Here is a 6,000-nt window from a genome sequence, read left to right as displayed (position 1 = left end):
ACACCCAAGTGCAGCCTGACCCTGTGTGTGGCTCTGAGCGCTTTGGCCTGGAGCCAGGAGGACAGCAGGGGCCTGGAGGAGACAGTAATAATAATGTTTATGTTTGCATCCAACCTGCAATCCTGCAGTCCCTTTTCCCCAGTCACGTTCCCCTGGCGTCTCCAGCCCCTCGGGTGGCAGACTCCACGCTCTCCCACATCAGAATTTTCCCTCTGAACCACTTCTGTCCCAACTTGCTTATCCAGCCGCATCCTGGGCGTCCACAGCACCTCAAACTCAGTGACCTCCATAAGAAACCAGCCGATGCCTGTTGCGTGATTATGATCTTTGCAGTGACCCGACGGGGGGACTATCAGTGTCTCCCCTGTGCTGAGGTGGAGGCTGAGGGTCACAGAGTTTGTGAAAGACCCACAGGAGTTTCCCACAGCGGCTGGGACAACTCACCATGAACCGGGGGCTGAAAACCACACAGACTGGTTCTCTGACAGTCGTGAGGTCAGGAGTCCGGCTCGGGTCTCACGGGGCTAAATCCAGGTGTGGGCAGGGCTGGTCCTTCCGGAAGCTCCAGGGGAGCATCAGTTCCCGCCTTTTCCAGCTTCTAGAGGTGCTGCAGCCCTGGCTCACGGCCCCTCCTGCATCCTCACAGCCAGCGGTGCAGCATCTCCCGTCTCTCTCTGCCTCTGACCCTCCTGCCTCCCTCTTATAAGGACCCTGGGATGACGCTGGACCCCTCGGGGAATCCAGGGTCCTCCCCATCTCAGGGGCCTTAACTTAATCCCACCCGCAAAGTCCCCTCTGCCCTGTGAGGTGACACATCCGCAGGGCCCAGGAAGGATGTGGGTGTCTTTGGGGGCTCTTATTCTGCTGAGCACAGTGGGAGAGAGATCTTTTCTGTCTCTGCAACCCTAGAGAAAGTCTGGTTTATCTCTGGCTCCGGCTGGACCACTTGGGGTCTGATTGCTGGGTCCTGAGCGTGTGATGTGCTGACAGCCCCTCACATCTCTCAGAGCCCAGCAAGCATCAGGTCCAGAGCCACAATCTGAGACCCAGTTATTCCCAGACTCTGTGAGGACATTACTTCACTCAGTAACTTAAAGGACATTTATTGAGTATTTGTAGGTACAGACCTGGACAGAGGTTCAGAAGAAAAAGGTTAATGATGCAGTGACACACGCGGACGGATGGATGGATGACCTCGCTTGCTCGAGCCTGTGGGCGCTGCCGAGTGAAGGCTTGTCGCGGGAGGGCGATGACAGTGCACGCTTGTCCAGTGATGACAGAATCCTCAGCTCTGTCCCCGTTGCTCTGGGGTACAACCGGCAGCTGGAGGCTGCTGTGATGGACACCAGGATCAGATCAACGCAGACTCACAGCCCCGATGATTCGGGAGTCCGTCCTGGAAGCAGGGTGTCCTGCATCCAGCAGGGTGGACTGAGGGGGCAGCTGAATACCAGCCCCAAAGATGTCCGGGTCCCAACCCCTGAAACCGGTGGACGTGGCACTTCGGATGGCACAGGGGCTCTGCAGATGAGGTCCAGGATTTTGAGATACGGAGGTTATCTTGGATTCCCTGGTGGGTCCAATATTGCCACACATCCTTCTAAGAGGGAGGCCGAGGAAATTGTGTGACACCAAAGCCACCTGCTGTGCTCCAGCTTGAAGAGGGATGAATGCAACCCTGAAAGGACCCACGGTCTCCTCTTGGGGCCTTGGGAGAGAGCAAGGCCCTGCTGACACCGAGATTTCTGTCGCCCAGATAATGAAGGTGTGTTGTTTTAGCTACTGGATTTGTGGTGATTTGCCTCAGCAGAAGGAGGAAACCAGTGCAGATTAGAAATCTTAGAGGTTCTGTCTTTAGACGCTTGGTGACTGCAGTGCTGGCCAACAGTGCACGTCCACCAGTGGGGGATGGTCAACATTAGGGACCTTGCAAGACAAGACAAAACAAAACAAAACAAAACAAAACAAAACTTAAAACCAGCTGAATGTCCAAAACGACGTGCTCGTTCTCTTGTCAAAGACCTCTTCGCATTTTAGCGTTCCTCTTCAAGCTGAGAAAAAAACCAACTTCATACCGCCTCTCCTGAAGAAATAAAATGTAACTTTACCTACACTTAAATCATTGTCTCACGATTTAATGAGTTGATAAAGAAGCGTGTATACTGCCTGTCACCAATGCGATCCATGGTCCGCTTTGTTGAGACGGAACAGACAGGAAAATCTATCCTTTTCCGGGTTTTACCAGCACTGAGGCAGGTAAACTAGCCACCGCTGCAATCAACATACACAAGTTTCATCTCCGCCCAAAACCCTGGGGCTGCTCTGTATTCAGGCTGTTCTCCCACCTGGGCCCTGGCAACTGCTCACTTGTTCTCTGTCCCTACAGGCTGGAGTTTCTAGGGCGCAGGTATACGGGGCAGGTGTGCGGGCGGAGGAGACTCCGTGTGACCTTCTCACTCTGGGGTTTGATGCTGGTTCACAGCTCAGGGTCAGGATTTGCCCTGTGACCCACTCCGGGATCACACTGAGTTTGTCCCGTTTACATATCCTGATAGGACCAGTATCGGGGCTTAGTTCTTCCTATTTATGTTACACTTTCAACTGCTGTTACTTCTTTTGTTTGTTTCTTAAATCTTTCAAAATACGACTCATGCTTTGTGTCAGAGGCTAGGTCCCCAGGAAACAGACTGCGAGACAGAGGCTGAGACAGGAAAATGAGTGGGGATGGCCCTTGTGGTCACCACCGTCCAGGCAGTGAAGGATGCAAAGTCTCCGTACATCCCATGGGGAGCTCTGGAGCTTCACCCATGTCCCCTGTCCCCTGTTGGCCACAGGTGCTGGGCCTGGACGCGGCAGCCTCTGCGACGAATATGTGACATCTCTCTTCAGCCACCGATGTTCCCAGCAGCTGGGAAACTGCTTGTGTGTGTGTTTGGGGGGCGCATGGTGCCCACAGCACCCACTAGCCACCCCTGAACTGCTCAGCTCGGGGTGATGTGCTCTGGACATGGTCCCTCCAGCATCTCTTTTTCTAGGGGGAAAACTTGGAATAGAAAGATTAGTGGGTGAACCACAGCCCCACCGCTGCCCCGAGCTGCACGCTCCCACCACCCCTCACCTCCCTGAGCTCTCCCTCCGCTAGGCTAAGACGCTTAGCTGCTGGGGTGGCCCAGACCTCACCCCACGCGCCGTCGAAATGACAAGAGAAGTGCCAGGAGCAAGGGACGCGGGGACGCTCTGCCCGGCCTACCTCCTGGATGGCGTGTCCTCCGTGCCTTCACCTTGGCTGTTCCTGCTGCCAGGAACGCCCTCTGCAGTCTCCCCTCTTCCTCTCTGACCTCTCCGCTGAACACACTGCTTTTTATTTTCTTAGTTTCATTTCTTGTACTCTTTATTTGAAAATCATTCAGGTTTACAGAATAATTGCAAGAATAAGTATAGTAAAAAAAAACCCCAAACTGCATACCTTTCCCCAGATTCAGCTATTAACAGTTTGCCCCCCTTGCTTGCTTGTTTGCTGTCTCTCCCTGTCCATATTTTATAGACAGAAAATATACTTTTCTGAAGTTCTGGAGAGTGAGCTGCATACATAGTGGCACTTTACCCCTGTCATCGTCCTCTGGGGCGGCTCTAACAAAAAGGCCACGGACTGGGGGCTTATAAGTAACAGAAATGTATTTCTCACAGTTCTGGAGAGTGGAGTCTGAGATCGAGGTGCCAGCAGATTTGGGGTCTGGTGAGGATTGCTTCCTTGTTCTCGCTGTGTCTTCACAGAGCAGAAGGGGTGACGGAGGTCTCTGGGGTCTCTTCAACCAGGGCACTAATCCTATTCATGGGGGCTCCGCCCTCATGATCTAATCACCTCCCAAGGGCCCCACCTCCTAATACCATCACATTGGGGATTATGTTTCCATATACAAATTTTTAGGGTACACAGATATTTAGTCTATAGTAGCCCCTAAATACTTCAGCGTGAATTTTCAAAGAAGAAGATTCTTTTACATAACCAGAGAACAGCTACTGATTCCAGTAAACTTAATGTTGATGCAATGCATTTATTCCATCTGCATCTGAATTTCAGTTTTGTCAATTGACCTAATAATTTCCCTCTGCCCAGGGGCTTCCCTGCTGGTCCAGTGGTTAAGTCTCCATGCTCCCAATGCAGGGGGCCCAGGTTTGATCCCTGGTCGGGGAACTAAGATCCTGCATGCATGCCGCAACTAAGAGTCCGCATGCCACAACTAAGACCCGGCACAGGCTAAATAAATAAATTAAATATTAAAAAAAAATTTCCCTCCGCCCTACTGGAGCCAGCCTAGCATCAGGCATTGTGTTTAGTTGTCACGTCTGGCAGATTTCCACAGATCAGCCTTTTATGGCACTAATATTTCTGAAGAATACTGTCCTTTTCTCCCCCTGTTAATAGAATGTTCCTTATTTCAGGTTTGTGTGAAGCTCCTCAGGTATAGACACAGGTTATGCATTCCTGGGCATAAGTGATCCTTTCTCTGGGCACCCATCTGCCCCTCACTTGTGGTGTTCATTTTTCTCACCTGGCTGAAATGTTGCCTCATTTATCCACTCTAATGATAGTCTGTGGGAAGAGACTTTCACTTTTTTATTTTTTAAATTTATTTTGTTGAAGTATAGTTGATTTACAATGTTGTGTTTAATTTCTGCTGTACTGCAAAGTGATTTAGTTATGCATATATATACACTCTTTTCATATTCTGTTTCATTATGGTTTATCACAGGATATTGAATATAGTTTCCTGTGCTATACAGTAGGACCTTGTTGTTTTCCGTTCTATGTATAATAGTTTGCATCTGCTAATCCCAAACTCCCAAACCACCCCTCCCCACCCTCCTCCCCCTTCGCAACCACAGGTCTGTTCTCTACATCTGTGAGTCTGTTTCTGTTTCGTAGAACATTTCGTATTCATTTGCGTCATATTTTAGATTCCACATATAAGTGATATCATACGGTATTTGTCTTCCTCTGTCTGGCTTACTTCGCTTAGTGTGAAAATCTCTAGGTCCATCCTTGTTGCTGCAAATGGCATTATTTCATTCCTTTTTATGGCTGAGTAATATTCCATTATATATATATATATATATATATATATATATATATATATATATATATATACCACATCTTCTTTATCCATTCATCTGTCAATGGACATTTAGGTTGTTCCCATGTCTTAGCTGTTGTGAATAGTGCTGCTACGAACATTTGGGTGCATGTATCTTTTTGAATTACAGTTTTGTTCAGATACACACCTAGGAGTGGGATTGCTGGATCAAACGGCAACCCTATTTTTAGTTTTTAAGGAACCTCCATACTGTTTTCCATAGTGGCTGTACCAATTTTCATTCCCACTGACAGTGTAGGAGGGTTCCCTTTTCTCCACACCCTCTCCAGCATTTGTAATTTGTAGACGTTTTGATGATGGCCATTCTTACTGGTGTGAGGTGATACCTCATTGTAGTTTTGATTTGCATTTCTCTAATAATTAGCGATGTCGAGCATCTTTTCATGTGCCTGTTCACCGTCTGTATGTCTTCTTTGGAGAAATGTCTATTTAGGTCTTCTGCCCATTTTTTGATTGGGTTGTCTGTTTTTTTGTTGTTGACTTGTATGAGCTATTTGTATATTTTGGATATTAAACCCTCGTCGGCTGCATCATTTGCAAATATTTTCTCCCAGTCTGTAGGTTGCCTTTTCATTTTGTTTATGGTTTCCTTTGCTGTACAAAAGCTTGTAAGTTTGCTTAGGTCCCATTTGTTTATTTTTGCTTTTATTTCTGTTGCCTTGGGAGACTGACCTAAGAAAACATCGGTAAGATTTATGTTAGAGAATGTATTGCCTCTGTTCTCTTTTAGGAGTTTTATGGTTTCATGTCTTATATTTAAGTCTTTGAGCCATGTTGAGTTTATTTTTGTGTATGATGTAAGGGAGTGTTCTAACTTCATTGATTTACATGAGGCTGTCCAACT

Source organism: Mesoplodon mirus, assembly GCF_964341445.2.
Source record: "Mesoplodon mirus genome assembly, chromosome: 5".
Classification (NCBI taxonomy): Eukaryota; Metazoa; Chordata; class Mammalia; order Artiodactyla; family Ziphiidae; genus Mesoplodon; species Mesoplodon mirus.
This window is presented reverse-complemented; position numbering follows the sequence as displayed.